Source organism: Saimiri boliviensis, chromosome 17 (assembly GCF_048565385.1).
Source record: "Saimiri boliviensis isolate mSaiBol1 chromosome 17, mSaiBol1.pri, whole genome shotgun sequence".
NCBI classification, from domain to species: domain Eukaryota; kingdom Metazoa; phylum Chordata; class Mammalia; order Primates; family Cebidae; genus Saimiri; species Saimiri boliviensis.
Genome location: NC_133465.1, coordinates 62,460,933 through 62,477,334, shown reverse-complemented (window position 1 = coordinate 62,477,334; position 16,402 = coordinate 62,460,933). Strand labels below are relative to the sequence as shown.

Genomic DNA, 16,402 nt, shown 5'->3' with positions numbered 1-16,402 from the left:
TAGCGTGGCTGGGGAGGCCTCAGGAAGCCTTCAGTCATGGCAGAAGGCAAAAAGGGAAGCAGGCGTATCTCCACATGGTGGAACAGGAGAGAGAGTGTGAAGGGGAAGTGCTGCACACTTTTAAACAACCGTATTTCGTGAGAACATATTCACTGTCGTGACAACAGCAAGGAGGAACCCTCATGATGCAGTCACCTCCCACCAAGCTTCTTCTCCAACACCGGGGATTACAGTTTGACATGCGATTTGGTTGGGGACTCAAATCCAAACCATAGCACTGGCTTGTGTATAAAAGGGAATTTTATGTTCTCTGTGCATTTATTTTAAATTGAGTGCAATTTTAGCATTGAAAAAATCGTTCTGAATATGGAGACTTGGCATTTTTCTCTTCCCTTCCTTTTCTCACCTAGAATTCCGTCCATTCATTACTAAGTTCAAGGATCTGCACTTGGTTGCTTTCTACAGGTTTCCATTTTAGCAGCAAGAAACAGCTCTGTATTTTTTGAAGAGCTAGAAAATTCTCAGCGTTCAGTCCAGAAAGTCAAAACATAGTGCCACTGTGGCGAGAAGTGGAACTGATGCAGCATGAATGATCTGGCACGTTTCTGTGCTTTCTCATTAGAATTTATCACTCACCTCTGAGCTTCAGCTCTCCAGTATCCCCTGTTTGGGATTACTGAGCAACGTATAATGGAAAAGAAGTCTGTTCTCCACCCAGTGACTCTGAGCAATGATAAAAAGTGTTGGTGATCTCAGAACTGAAATGGAGCTCATGAAAGTACTTTGTGGCTCAGAGGTAGGTGGGAGGATGGATGGCTTGGATGGGGTTGCTTTCTGAACATATGCAGCGTGGGAACATTTCTCAGTCTGTGTATGTGTGTCACTTTAAAGACTGCAGGGTTTGTGCCTGGCTGCGGTTGCCAGATGAGTTTGGAGAGCTTGATGCACAGAACCAATGACTGGAAAGGCCACTGAAGGAGATGGAAGAGACAGGCTACCGAGATGGTTTACTCCAGAGCCTGCTACTTGGATACTTACCCTAAAATCTGGCTTCTGGCACTCTGGGTGACAGAGATGGGAGTGAGCAGATTCATGCCTCAAGGTCAAAGTTGGGTGGCCTAGGATTTCTCTTTAACCCTGATCGCAGTGAAAGTAGTTTTCTTCCACCAAGAGAGTTTTCATGGTATTTGTTGATTTTTCTTCCATTTCGACTTGGGGCAGGCGCTGAGTTGATGCTTTTGGGCTCACCTCTTCCTGCCCTCTCCCAGCTTTTCCTTTGTATGGGTTTCAGGCCTTTGAAAGTTTAGGACCAGGCACAGTGAGTCATGGCTGTAATCCCAGCACTTTGGGAGGCTGAGGGTAAGAAGACTGCTTGAGTTCAGGAGTTTGACACCAGACAGGGTAACAAGACCTTGCCTCTACAAAAACAGGGCAAGAACTTGCCTCTACAGAAAATAACAAAATTAGCTGGGCATGGTGGTGTGTGCCTGTGGTCCCAGCTACTTGGGAGGCTGAGGTGGGAGGATTGCTTGAGCCCAGGAGGTTGAGGCTGCAGTGAGCTGTGATTGCACCACTGCATTCCAGCCTGGGCAACAGAGCCAAAAAAAAAAAAAAAAAAAAAAAAAAAAAGTTTAGTGTTGGAAGTGTTTGCTCCTTATTTCCTCTGCTTCTTGTCCCCATTTCTGTTTTAACCTCAGTCACTTGTCACCCTGGTGAGAATGCCTGACCAGGGACATACCATGTGGTAAGCAGCAGTTCCCAGGAGAAAAGTTACTGTGAGAATTGACACCTATTTCTCTCTGTTGCTGTGCAACGGCCTACACGAAGCTAAGAGCGTGGGCCCATCAGACACCCCCCCTAATATTTGCAGAACTGGGCGCAGAAGGACAAATGGAGTCTTGCATGTCAGATGTCAAAAAAAACTTTAAGCCAAGAATCAAATTAACAGATTACATTTACATATCTATGTGTAGATAGAGGTATATCTCTGCATCGATCCATATAGATGTAAAAAGAGAATGTATGTATTGTATGTGTGTAGTGTGTGTACGTAGATAGTATGTGTATAGTATGTGTGTATAGTAGATGTATAGTGTGTGTGTGTGTGTGTAATATGCAGTACATATATGAGTCTTCTTTTTCATATGGTCTCCCACTCTGACAAAGACATCTTTATAGGGACCTGGGAAACCAGGTTCAAATTCTCAGCCGCCCTGGAGTTTTGCTGGATGTGTGGCCCAGGGAGAAACAGCCCCAGCCAGTCCCACTCTTTCCTTGTCTCCAGCTGCAGTTTGCACATGAGGGGATCTGCTTGCCAGCACGTGGACCTGCTGGGACCCTCCGTGTACACCCAAGGCTTGGTCCCCCTCAGGGGAATGGACCCAGGGAAGAGGCCTGTGCAGGCCCTGTTAGTGGAGTGGGAATTCCACTGCTTTGGATGGAGAATTCCAGAGTGCGGTCCCATCCCACGGCCCTGTGATCCTTGCCTCATGAGGAGGGGCTCATTTGTGAGGCCTGGGCCTGCAGTCCCTTTTGCCTCAGTCTGAGGGAGATACTGAGTTTCTCAGGTGCAGACATCACCAGGACTGTCCCTTTTGAATTGAACTTGATCTTTAAAATTCATTCCTTTGAGTTGTCCTTAAAACGAAGATATATCTATACGTTTTACTGTGTTGACCTCCAACACCATGCTGTGTGTAGTCTTTTCAGATTTTTTCCCACAAAAAAATCTGTTCACGTTCGCCCCAACTTTTTTTTTTTTTTGAGACAGAGTTTCACTCTGTCACCCAGGCTGGAGTGTAATGGTGCCATCTCAGTTCCCTGCAACCTCCGCCTCCTGTGTTCAATTGATGCTTGTGCCTCAGCCTCCCGAGTAGCTGGGACTATAGGCGTGTGCCACCATGCCCAGCTAAGTTTTTTTGTATTTTTAATAGAGACAGGGCTTTACCATGTTGGCCAGGCTGCTCTCGAACTCCTGACCTCAGGTTATCCACCTGCCTTAGCCTCCCAAAGTGCTGGGATAACTGGTGTGAGCCACCATGCCTGGCCCAGATTTCCCCTTTTTCTAAGGACATTGGTAATACTGGGTTAGGGGCCCATTCTACCCCATGATGATCTCACTCTAAGGTAACTAATTATACCTGCAAACCACCCAGTTTCTAAATCAGCTCATATTCTGAGTTACTGGGAGTTGGTCTATCCCCATACTAATTTGTGGGAGAGACAATTCCATCTAACACCCTCCATCCAGGGAAGAATAGGCAGAGGATATTTTACCTGCTTTAAAAAAACAAACAAACAAACAAAAACCTTATTATATAATACGGCAAACATTTATTTTTATTCAGTTTCTTCTCAGGATGAAGATAACTCTGTAAATGCCCTGAAGTCATGTCTTTCTCCTCTTCTCTGAGACCCTACTGTATTGCCATTCACCTGCTGTCACCCTAGTAACCCAGGAACTGCTCAGGGGGGACCCTGTGCTCTGACTTGCCCGGACGCAGCCACCTCCCGACCAGCATGGCCCCCCTTCCTTTCCTCCTCTGTCCCATTTTCACGTGTCCGGCTTCTGCCCACCCTTTAGCACCCAGCTCCACAGCCATCTTTTTCTGGGGGAACATCTCTCGTCCCACCCCATGCCTGCCTGGTGTCCATCATTCACCTCCCCTTGTGTCCCCCCTACTCTGGCTCCCCCGACACTGCACCCCCAACCCTGTTCCAGAATGACCTTTCCCTGACAAGAGCATGGGCTCTTTGGGGGCAAAGTCTTGCTGAACTCCACAGTCCCAGTGTAGGATCTGCGATGTAATAGGTCCACGGTGGCGGGAGAGAGAGGGTGCTCCTGTTGCAGTATGTTGTGAGGGTGCCCTGAGCCGCAAAGGTTCAGCAAAGGAGAGAGGAGGCACGAGGAAAATTAGGCAGGGACTGGGGAAGGCCTTAGAGATGCTCTTGTTTCGCTTTGCTGAAGACAGCTACAAATATATACATGAGGATGGGTCATCTCAAGAACTTAAACCAGGGTTCCACGTGACCCTGGGGACACAACAAAATTCAGTGATTTGGAAGACAATTTCAACATCCAGAGGGCCAAGAGTCAAAGACCACTTTACCACGGGCAGGTTCTCCCATACCTACTTTTTCCAGCCCACAGTGGTACTACTTTCATGACGATTGTCTGTAGATCACATCGTCCAAGACAATTGTTAGTGACCTTCCCTCTTAATGTAAACTGAGGGAGGTCACAGAAGTCACGTGTTTCCTGGCTTTGGAATGCTTGTTAGCAATGGGAAGGAAGCCTGTGTGCCTGTGCTCATGTCTCACCTGCCTTCCCCAGAGTCCCGCCCCCCTAAGAATGTGTAGAGGCCCAGAGGGAACAGAGGGCCTGGCATGAATTTACAGGATTGAGTTTGGGGACAGCACAGCACGGAGAAGCACAGGTGGTGTAAGCCTCTTAACACGGAGAGGGAGTCATTGCCTCTGGGCTTTCCTTTGGAGCTAACCACTGTCTAGCTTCATTTCCTTGAGCCGCTTTCTGATCTGAGTATAATTTTTTTTCTTTTTGAGACAGAGTCTCACTTTGTCGCCAGGCACCAGGCTGGAGTGCAGTGGCACAATCTCGGCTCACTACAACCTCCGCCTCCCAGGTTCAAGCGATTCTCCTGCCTCAGCCTCCCGAGTAGCCAGGACTACAGGCGCACGCCACCACGCCCAGCTAATTTTTGTATTTTTAGTAGAGATGGGGTTTCAACGTGTTGGCCAGGATGGTCTCGATCTCTTGACCTTGTGATCCGCCCGCCTTGGCCTCCCAAAGTGCTGGGATTACAGGCTTGAGCCACCGCACCCGGCCCTAAGTATAATTTCTCTTCTGCAAAATGGAAATAATAACTTCTGTACCACTTACTTCCCAAGATGGTTTGGGATCTACCCAGAGGCCGTTGGAAAAGCCTGAAATGCATTCAGTGTACTTTTGAGTTGTTCATAGGATTAATTGTCATAGGCTGTTCTTCGGGGTTCTAGATGCTCAAAATCCCAGAGGGGCTAGGCAGAGCATGACTCACCTTCACTCGCTCTTAGAACTTTTGTTCCTACCTGAGCTAGAGAAGGACTCTGCATGGTTCCCTGCTGAGCAGAGAGGGGGGATTGGCCATCTGACCCCTTTCCTTTCATATTAGTTTCTTGGGGCTTATGGAACAAATGGCCACAAACTGGGTGGCCTTAAGAACAGAAGTTGATCTCCACACAGTTCTGGAGGCCAGGAATCTGAAATCGAGGTGGCCACAGGGCTGGTTCTTTCTGAGGGCTCTGAGGGAAAGATCTGTTTCAGGGCTGTCACCTTGGTTTGTAGATGGCTTCTTCTCCCTCCGTCTCTTGACATCATCTCCTCTTTAGAGAGGGACTATGAAGGCCTTAAAGATGCTCTTGTTTCACTTTGCGTAAGACAGTTACAAATGTATGCATGAGGATGGGTTATGCCAAGAGCTTAAAGCAGAGTTCCAAGTGGCTCCGGAGGCACAACAGAATTCAGTTATTTGGAAAACAGTGTCAAGATCCAGAGGGGAACATAGTCAAAGATCATTTTAAGTCTGAGCCTGTGTTCAAATTTCCCCCTTTTTATAAGGATGCTGGTAATACTGGATTGGGGCCACCCTACCCCTTGATGATCTCACTCTAACTTAACTAATTATACCTGCAAACCACTCAGTTTCCAAATATGCTCACATTCTGAGTTATTGGGAGTTGGGACATCCACATGTTAATTTGGCAGAAACAATTCCAATTATGACACCCTCCATCCAGGAAAGACTAGCAGAGGATATTTTACCTGCTAAAAACAAACAAACAAACAAAAAAACCTTATAATACGGCAGACATTTATTTTTATCCAGTTTCTTCTCAAGGTGAAGATAACTCTTTGTAAATGTCCTAAAGTCATGTAGAATGTAGTAACTTTCTGTTCACACTTTACAAATAAAAAGGGTGGATCATTCTACTAATGACATTTAAAAAACTTGTAATATGATTACAAGCCAAATATAATCTAATTAATTGCTTAGATGAGTATACTTAAAGAGACATGAGAATCTATAGTTGACATGAGCCTGGGAGGGACAGGTAATTTCTGGGATGACTGAATCACTAAATCAAATGATCTCTAGAATTCCTGTTAGCTCAAACAAGGTGAAATGGGTAGAAACAGGGACCTAAGTAGAATCCAGAAATTAGATCCTCCAAAGAAATGATAAAAGTATATTCAGAAGTGGGAAAAAGGATGTGGCTTTTAAATCAATAGGCTTAATCTTTCATTCAGTCATATGTTGATTGAAGAAATAGTCGCTGCTCTCTCCTCTGTGCAAGGTGCAAGATAGCCTGGGCGTCTAAGCCGTCCTTGTGAAGTCATTCCTCTCGAAACAAGCTACTTCATCAGGAGGTGCCTGTCCACACCTGGAGGAGGGCACCCTCCAAATTCCTCCTCAGGTATCCAAGGAGCTGCAAGGTAGAAGAGAGTGCCACTTCCTGGGGCTTTTAGACCAGAACCCTAGCAGGCCAGACTGGAAACTAAGCCATGGGAGCAGTGGCTTGACCTTTCATGTCAAGATGATTCGCCCTTTCAAGCTGGACAAGAGAAGACACCGGTGATAATCAACTGCTTTATGTCTTGGAAGGACCACTAATATGGTTTGGCTGTGTCCCCACCCAAATCTCATCTTGAATTATAGTTCCCATAATCCTCACATGTCATGGGAGGGACTCAGAGGGAGATGATTGAATCGTGGGGGTGATTGCCCCCATGCTGCTGTTCTCATGATAGTGTGTGAGTTCTGATGAGAGCTGATGATTTTATAAGGGGCTTTTTCCTCTTTGCTCCGCATGTCTCTTTCCTGCTACATATGAAGAAGGCCGCATTTGTTCCACCTTCTCACATGATTGTAAGTTTCCTGAGGCCTCCCCAGCCATGTGAAACTTTGAGTCAATTAAACCTCTTTTTAAAATAAATTACCCAGTCTTGGATACGCCTTTATTAGTAGCATGACAATGGACTAATACAGACCACCATGGGAACAAGAGTTTAGGTTTATCCTATGTTCGCTCCCAGGCCGGAAACAGGACCCAAGAGTGAAAGGTACAGGGAAGTAGATGCTAACGCAGTCTAAGGAATATGTTTTTCACAACTACAGCTGTGTAAAGATGAAATGCTTGGTTCGTCTTGTGAGTTAGTGATGCTGTCATAGCCATCATCCATTGAGCGCTTCCCATGGGTGAACCTGCTATGGTTTGGATGTGGGTTGTTTGCTTCTGCCAAATCTCATACTGAAACGTGATCCCCAGATTTCACTGTTGGAGCCTGGGCCTGGTGAGAGGGTAGATCTCTCAGGCATGTCTTGGTGCTATTCTCCTGGAGCAAGTTCTCACTCTTAGTTCCAGCAAGAGTTGGTTGTTGAAAAGACCCTACACCTCCTCTTCCTCTCTCTCTCTCTCTCTCTCTCTCTCTCTCTTTCTCTCTCCCTCCCTCCCGCCCTTCCTTCCTTCCTTCCTCCCTCCCTCCCTCCCTCCCTTCGTCTCTCGCTGTTGACCTCTCCCTGCACACGCCAGCTCCCCTTTGCCTTCCCCCATGAGTGGAAGCTTCCTGAGGCTCTCATCAGAAGCACATGTTGGCGCCATGCTTCTTGTATAGGCTTCAGAACCATGGGCCAAATAAATCTCTTTTCTTTATAAGTTACCCAGCCTCAGGTATTCCTTTATATCAACACAAACGGGTGAAGACACAACGTGTTCTTATTTAACACTTTCTAAGGAAAGAAGCCCTAGGATTTGCCATAGCCAACTATTAGGACATCTAATAACAAGCACCCTGGAAGTCAGAGATTCATTATGATCAAGCTGGCTACTTTCTTTGTCAGATCACCGAGTCTGGAAGAAACTATTTGCATACATATTAGTGGATTAAAAGTAAATTTTACTTTTGGAAAAAGAACTCTGTTCTTTCTCTCCCGTTAAGCTTGCGCCTGGCTGTGATGTATGAAATCCAGTCTCCAATACCAGAAAATGATTGTTTATTTGAACACCTCCCTAAAACCCGTTAAGTGCTGTGGATTGTTAGTTTGGGATGATAGAGTTGGTAGCTGGGCTGTGGACATCTGGAGAGCTGGGGTTTGTTGTTTTACGTGAGCCTTTCTCTGTACGTGGCCAGCTCCGAGTGAGGGAATTAGGAGCCTCCAGCCGTGACTGACAGACCTATGTGCAAATCTGGATCACCCTCTCCATTAGCCTGGAACATGTTCTGTGACCCCCGTCGCTTTCCTTAACGTGTTGGCTCTGTGCTTGGAGATAATTTGCAAATGTCTGTCGAAAAATTGTGCCACAGCTTTCCAAATGTTTTGCTTCTAATTAAGAAAGGGAATTGGATATACTCTTGCCTGGCTAATTTTTTTTCTCCCCTTGGCAGGGGAATGAGGGTGGGAAGAAAGAGCAAAAGAAACAGCAGAGAGATTAGGAAAAAAAACAAAACAAAAACCAAAAACCTCTCTGATTCACCAGTGATCAGAGCCGTGTCTGGAAGTCCATTTCCGTTAGAGCGCCCTGTTCTCCCCCATCTGAGGAACATAGTCATGGAGCGGACAGGCATCCTGCAACCGGGCAACCACCTTCAGGAACTTCCCTCAGCCTACAGAAATAAGGACAGATGATTTAGAATGAAGCACAGAGGACTCTGAAGACCAAGTTCAATTCTCCATCATGGATTCTGGCTTCCAGGTTAAGAGTCTGGCTGCATGTCCAGTACATTTGAAACAATGGTTTCTTTTCTCATTTAAAGAAAAGCTGGAGATAGACATTCCAGCTCAGGTACAGCAACTCAAAACAAAACAAAAGACACTTTTAGGGACATCAGTCTTTTTTTTTTTTTTTTTTTTTTTTTTTTTTTTTTTACTCTGTTGCTCAGGCTGGAATGCAGTGGCCCAGTCTTGGCTCACTGCACCCTCCACCCCCCAGGTTCAAGAGATTCTCCTGCCTCAGCCTCCTGAGGAGCTGGGACTATAGGCATATACCACCACGCCTGGCTAATCTTTGTATTTTTAGTTGAGACAGGGTTTCACCACATTGGCCAGATTGGTTCCAAACTACTGACCTCAAGTGATCTCCCCACTTCAGTCTCCCAAAGTGCTGGGATTACAGGTGCAAGCTACCACATCTGGCCCTGAAGTGCAGTGGCGTGATCTCGGTTCATTGAAACCTCCATCTCCTGGGTTCAAGTGATCCTCCTGCCTCAGCCTCCCGAGTAGCTGGGATTACAGGCACGTGCTACCGTGCCTGGCTAATTTTTGTATTTTTAGTAGAGATGGAGTTTCGCCATGTTGGCCAGGCTGGTCTCAAACTCCAGATCTCAGGTGATCCCCACCTTGGCCTCCCAGAGTGCTGGGATTATAGGCGTGAGCCACCACACCTGGATAGACATAAGTCTTTTTTAGTTTTGCAGATCAGTTTGATCTTTAAAGTTACCTCATAGTTCACGATTGTCCTTGGGGCTGCAACCATCCATTTTTCCTCCAGATAGTAGTACCAAGGAGGATAACTTCAAACTGTGGCTTTGTCTTCTAGAAATTTCTAATGCCGTGTTTTTTTTTTTTTTTTTTTTTTTGCTAAGGAAAGGGACAGAATGGTTATGGGAAGTTGACAGCAGCGTCTGCTTCGCTCATTGGGTGGTGGATTACGGTGTCTCAGAACCAATGAAGCCCAAACAGCCTGTTGGAAGGGGAGCCCCATTCCAGACTGCTTCCTGCCCAAGTGGCTGTGTGATGGGTTTGAGCCCGGGCTGGGCCACTCACTCGTGTTTTAGGCAAGTTACGTCTTCTCCGAGGCTCCATTTCCTCTGTGTAAAATGTAGCTCTCTAGCCCTGCCCCTCGGCATTTCTTTGGCTAATCACCTGCATCTCAAAAGCCGCAGGCCCCCCACTTGAGTGTTCTCAGGGCACTGTTGCCATCGCCTCACCGTGTGTTTTTCTGCCCCGCTGCCCTCCTGGGTTGCCCTTTTCTCATGCATTGTTTCTGGAGCTTTCCAAGTCTGTAGGGTAAAATCGTAATGGCTTTATTTTCTCACATCTGTGTCTTCCTAACCGGTTCTGTTGGCTCTCCCTTCCCTGCCCCTGGGTGATTCTGTGGACAGATAGCTACTTTTTCCTGGAAGTTTTATGTATTGATGAGCGGATTCATTGTCATATGCAATCCCGATGGACCAGTCTTAACAGAACTTCAGCATCTCCTTGAGGAAACCATTCTTCCTTTCCCCCAGTAGCTCCTGGGCAGCTTTAGCCTTGGCAGCCTGCAGTGGGCAGGATGTGGGTGGTTTGTCCCTTCCTTGGTTTTCTGCCCTGCTTGCCTTGCAGTTCCTTGGGATTGAAAAAAGAAAGAAGTGAAGGAGTGTGTGCGGGTGGTGAGTGACAAAAGGCCTCCTCCAAAGGTTGCAGTTACACTTTAATGTTGGTGTCCTTGAAGGAGCAGATTCCTTTTTTTTTTTTTTTTTTTTTCTGAGACAGAGTTTCACTCTGTCACCAGGTGCCAGGTTGGAGTGCAGTGGCGCAATCTCAGCTCACTGCAATCTCTGCCTTCTGGGTCAAGCAATTCTCCTGCCTCAGACTTCCGAGTAGCTGGGACTACAGGCATGCGCCACCACACCCTTTTGTATTTTTCAGTAGAGACGGGGTTTCACCATGTTGGCCAGGATGGTCTCGATCTCTTGACCTTGTGATCTGCCCACCTCGGCAACCCAAAGTGCTGGGATTACAGGCGTGAGCCACCGCACCCGGCCGAAGTAGCAGATTCTCAAGGACCCTTGTTCTCATGAGGTCCTAATTGTGAGAGCTCTTTAGAGGTTCCTCATGGAAACATCCACGGGGATGGGTGGGATACACTGTGGATGACATCTTGGGATCCCCCCAGCCCAGGTGGTCCTCTGTGCACAGATTCTATTAGAATCAGTTTGTCCTTGTACGCTGATCTCTCAGGGGTGAACCTTCACAGCTTGTTTGTATCTCGTCATCTTCCAAATTGTCACCTTGGCCCTTTGCCTCTGGAAATGCAGGCTGCTTCCAGGGCAGCCCCCTCTCCTCTGATGGCCACTGGAGTTCTGCCGGCCACCTTCTTACCTCGGGACTGTTCCACAATGTGTTCAGAGACCGGTTCTCCAGAGGAGCCTGCCAGACTCTGCAAGCATGTCTCCCTCATTTGGCCTGAGTATCGAGAAAGTCTTCCATCCTCAGGGTGAGCGCTGACAGCTCTCCAAGGCCATTCTTGGTATAGTCGTCCTCCTTGTCTCTCTGCCTCCCATGGGACCACTGCGGGTGGAGGGCACCATTTGGGAGGAACTACTCCCTTCTAGTTCTGAAAGAGGGTCAAGTACTCCTCAGTAGAGCAACACTGCCCTATAGAACTTTCTGCAGGGGTAGAAATACTCAGTTTCTGCACTGCCCAGAATGGTAGCCATGAATCCCCTGGGGCTTTTGAGCACTTGAAAGGTGGTCGCCAGGACTGAGGAAGCAGTGTGTAATCTTGTTTAATTAATTTTAAGTGCAAAAGCCACATGTGGCTACTGTATCAGACATGCCGCCTTGTTCTAGAATGTAGAATGAGGGGGTAATGTCCGCAGTTTTTCTCGGCAACAGTTCTGAGACCAGGTAAGTCCCATTATGTATCTTGCTCAGCTCTCTCAAGAAAGCTGTTCTCATGGCCTCCTAACCCATCCGTAAGTCCCACGGTCGGTGTCACGTTTTCAATGTTGCTTCACAAAACCACTTGGAGGGAGGTAGACTTTAGCCTTGATGTAGTGGGATATGCAGGTCCTGCTTTGCAGCCTTCCACTGCCCAGTCCTGCCTTGACTAAAGGCGTTTTACTCTTGAGGGTAATACTTGAAGTCTTAGCTCCTGGCGTGCTTTTTGACCACCTGCTAAAAAGCTCATTGCTTTTCTGGCTGAAGTGCCCTGGCAGTGCTATGATGGGCTTTTGGCTGAGAGGCAGTGATTGACTTCTGCTTTTCTCCCCGGAGAACTCTTGGTGGATTAGATGCTGCCAGGAGTTCCAGAGCATTCTGATGACATCTGTGATTATAGAGGGGGTTAGAACTAGTTCCACGGTCTCATCCGTGAATGCCGTTGCCCCTCCTTGAGGCTCAGCTTGGTAAACAACCATGCTATTTTACCATTTTAATCAAGAACAGTCTAAGGTAGCAGAAAATTAAGATCATGCTTTAGAATGTGTATTAGCTTTGCTTACTCTAATTAGAGAAAATGGATGTCTTAATTAGATTTAAAAATCAACATTTTTAGAGTACTTTAGACAAATTCAGTTTTATTACTTTAAAATACAAACTAAAATATGACAGTGGAGACCAGAAAAGAATTCTCCATCCATTAGGATATGTTGGTTGTGAGCAGCAGATGTCATCTCTGGCCAGCTAAAGCGTATGAAGAAGTTTTTCAAAAGTATAAGGAGTAACTCAGAGAATCTAAGGAAAAGCTAGTCTTTGGAAGACCGATAGCAAGGCATCCCAAAACCTGCAATAACAAGATGGGAGCTATGGGCAGTCTCTTCAAAGAGCTGACATCACAATGACTCAGCAACAACCGTTTTCTGCCCCTGTGTCTTTCATTCAGAAGAGAAAATCGGATTGGGAGAATCCAGGTCAGGTTGTAGAGGCCAACACTAGGGGGCGGGGTCCCATTGGGCTGCATAGGATGGAGGTAGGGAGTTTCTCAAAGAAAAGCAGGATGCTATCACCAAAAGAAGCAGTAAGGATGCTGAGCAGATGAAAACTAAGCCCCCCAAGCATAATGCCTTCTTAAATAATATCGAGATACTTACACACAGGAGGGAGTGGCAAAAAAAACTCTGCTATTTATTTGTTATTATAGTTTTCATCCATGTATCAAAGAATATCCAAGTTCACTGTAAAAAGATGACTTTGGAAATTATTCGGTTTACCCTGATATATGCACTTTTCAAATCAAGAAACTGGATGTCTTTCTTGTCCAAGCCTGGGTAATAGCAGAGATGGGACCAGTAGCACTTGTTTTGACTGTGGTATGAGGCCCGTTGCTATTCCATTCTGCCTCACTCATCAAGAATTACCTGTAAGTTGCTTAAAAGCACATTATCTTCTTATGTGGCTAACCATTTCTTTTGCAGTCTGAATGATGCAATTAAGTTGCTTAGACATCTTAGTTATACATTGTATCCAAACCTAGAACCTGGATTCTAAATCATTCAGATGTACCTTATTTTATTGTTGCTCTGATTTCAAATAGCAGCCAAAATGTCTAGGATACAACAGTGATGATTCTTTAACTGGCCCTAGAAGAAAATCTACTAAGGGATAAAGTCTGCCACCCCATCAGGTTGACTGCCCAGATGCTTGCTTTCCCTCTAGAAGGATCTCTGGTTACACTAACATGACCTTGGGGAACAGCTTTCTCTCCAAGCATAATAGTATTTTATTTTTTTCTTAATTTTCTGGCCAAGAGAAATACAATATCATGTATACTAAGGCTAAGTGTTGGTGGGGAGGAAAAAAGACATTTTATTTAGTGATTCACTAAGTTGGTTGGCGGAAATAGCTCTCTCCAAAGCCTTTTATTGTTACACAGCTTTGCTGTTAGAATTTTTATTGTGGATGCAATTTCATCACTTTATAGATATAAGGCTTTGCTTTAGAGTCAATATTTTTATGGCAAAATTACATTCTCATCCAATAGCATCTGCTGTATTCATTGCACTGAGCTGGTTGAGTACAAAATATATAGGTGATGTGGTTTCCTTATCTCTGGTCAGTAGTGGCAGGATTAAGAGCAAAGAAATCATGTGTCTGTTTGAAAAGGAGAAAAGGGAATGTTTTTGTTAAACAAAAAAACAAAACCAAGCTCTTCCCCAGTGGACAAAGAATTTTAGAATTTGGATGAACCTCAAAGATAATACAGTTCACCTCGTTGTTTTATGAGGAAATTGAAGATCACAGAAAGTGGGACTCAAAGATCACACCACTGATAGCAGAACAGGGAAAGGAAGGAGAACTCAGATATGTCTTTTAGGTCCAGCATCTCAATTATTGCTTCCCTGATAGGCAAAGATGCCTGTCCAACCTCTCCTTTCTGACATCCAGGTGGATTTCTGATTAGGTGGTATTTTTACCCAAGAAAAATATTTTTTCCACAAAGCAGTGATTGCCATGGCCTGAATGTTTGTGCCCCCAAAATACCCAGTTTCCAGTGTGATGGTTAGGAGGTAGGGCTGTCGGGAGGTAATTAGGTCATGAGGGTGGAGCCCTAGAGATTGGATTAGTGTCCATTAAAAAGAGGCCCCGTACAGCTGCCTGACCCTTTCCACCGTGTGAGGTTACAGCAAGAAGTCAGCAGTCTGCCACCCAGAAAATGGACCCTCCCAGACAATGAATCTGCTGGTGCCATGATTTTGGATTTCCCAGCCTCCAGAACTGTGAGAAACAAACAATTGTTGTTTATAAGCTGCTCAGGTATTTGTTATAGCAGTCTAAACAATGATTTTTTTTCTTTTATTCAAATCAAGTTTTAACCCATATACAGTAAAACAAATCTTAAATATACAACTTAAATAATTTTTATGGGCCAGGCATGGTGGCTCACGCCTGTAGTCCCTACACTCTGGGAGGCTGGGGTGGGTGGCTCACTTGGAGTCAAGACCAGGCTGGTTGGAGACCAGCGTGACCAACATGGTGAAACTCTGTCTCTACTAAAAATACAAAAATTAGCTGAGCTAATCACGTGCGCCTATGAGCCCAGCTACTTGGGAGGCTGAGGCAGGAGAATTGCTGGAACCTGGGGGCAGAGACTGTAGTGAGCTGAGATCACACTGCTGCACTCCAGCCTGGGCAACAGAGTGAGACTCCGTCTTAAAAAAACAAAACAAAACAAAAAGCAAGTGTTTTGTATGTATATATCCATATAACCACTATTGAGATCATGATATAAAACATTCTGGCAACTCAGAAGGCTTCCTGATAGCTCTTCCTAAGCAGTAACTTCCTCTAAGAGATCATTAGTATTCCATTTCTTTTTACCATAAATAGGTTCTGCCTGCTCGGGAATTGCATTTAAATGGAATCATACTGCACAGTCTGTTCTGTAGCCAGCTTCTTTTGCTTAATGTGACATCCTGGAGGTTCATCTGTGTGCCTTGTGATAGTTGATTACATGTTTTTTACTATGCAGTATTCTGTTGTATTTTTATGCTACTATTTGTCCATTCTTCTGTGAATGGATGCTTGGGTGTTTCCTGTTTGGGCTTTTAGGAGAAAAACTACAATGAGTGTTTTGTATTTGTGTTTTGATGGACACACACTCATTTTTCCTGTATATATACCTAGGGGTAGAATTGCTGGGTCATCAGATAGGCGTGGGTTTAGCTTTAATAGGTAAACCAGTACTATTTGAGAATTGGGGGAAGATATTTTCTTAAGATAGTATTCAAGTATTACTATTAGTAGTGTTTTCTTCATTTTCTTTCTTTTTTTCATTGTTTTTGAGAGGGAGTCTCGCTGTTTGCCCAGACTAGAGTGCAGGGGCACAATCTCAGCTCACTGCAACCTCTGCCTCCTGAGTTCAAGTGATTCTCCTGCCTCAGCTTTCCAAGTAGCTGGGATTACAGGCACCTGCCACCTATGCCTGGCTAATTTTTGTATTTTTAGTAGAGGCAGGGTTTCACCATGTCGATCAGGCTGGTCTTGAAATCCTGACCTCAGGTGATCTGGCCACCTTGGTCTCCCAAAGAGCTGGGATTACAGGGGTGACCCACCATACCTGACCTCTTCATTTTCAATTAAACAAACAAATAAGCAAACAAACCCTGAGGCTTAGGCTAGTTCATCAGACCTTGTTTAAATGTGGCAGATTTTAACACATGCATTTCTGCTGCTTCCTCAAATACCACTATAATGATAGTAAGGAATAAAAGAGGTATTCCCAAAAGAGAGAGAGACCTGGAGTGATGAGAGGTCCTCAGATATTCGGACTGTGGATGCAGAAATGGACAAAGCATACAGAAAGATGGAATCAAAGTGATTGCAAAAGGAAAGCCACTAAGAAGCCAGCTGAAATGTACTGCAGAAACCCTAGGAAGTTTCTAGATTCTGAGGCTTCAAACTTGGAGCAGAGACGGAATCACAAACCAGGATGGTTGGTTGTGGTCTGTATCAGGAATCCTTAAATCTCATCCCACACCAAACAACAGAGTAACTGCCGTTCCTGTGCCATGGCAAGAGAAAAGTTTGTTATCCAGGTAAATGAACCAAGAGAGCTATCTGGAGAAAGTGAATCCCAGGAGAAGGTGGGCCTGAGAGGACAGAAAGAAATAAAGAAGATGATCTGAGTTGAAATTGGGAATAGT

The 16,402-nt window shown here is 45.4% G+C and overlaps 1 protein-coding gene and 1 non-coding gene across 4 annotated transcripts in view; both read left to right on the top strand.

Annotated features, from left to right (window-relative positions):
• The window catches only part of SLC39A11 (solute carrier family 39 member 11), a 541,921-nt gene that overhangs the window by 367,135 nt on the left and 158,384 nt on the right, over window positions 1-16,402 (top strand). The gene's annotated exons all lie outside the window — the stretch shown is intronic.
• On the top strand, window positions 5,865-6,001 carry LOC120367038 (small Cajal body-specific RNA 24). Its single transcript, XR_005581538.1, has one exon.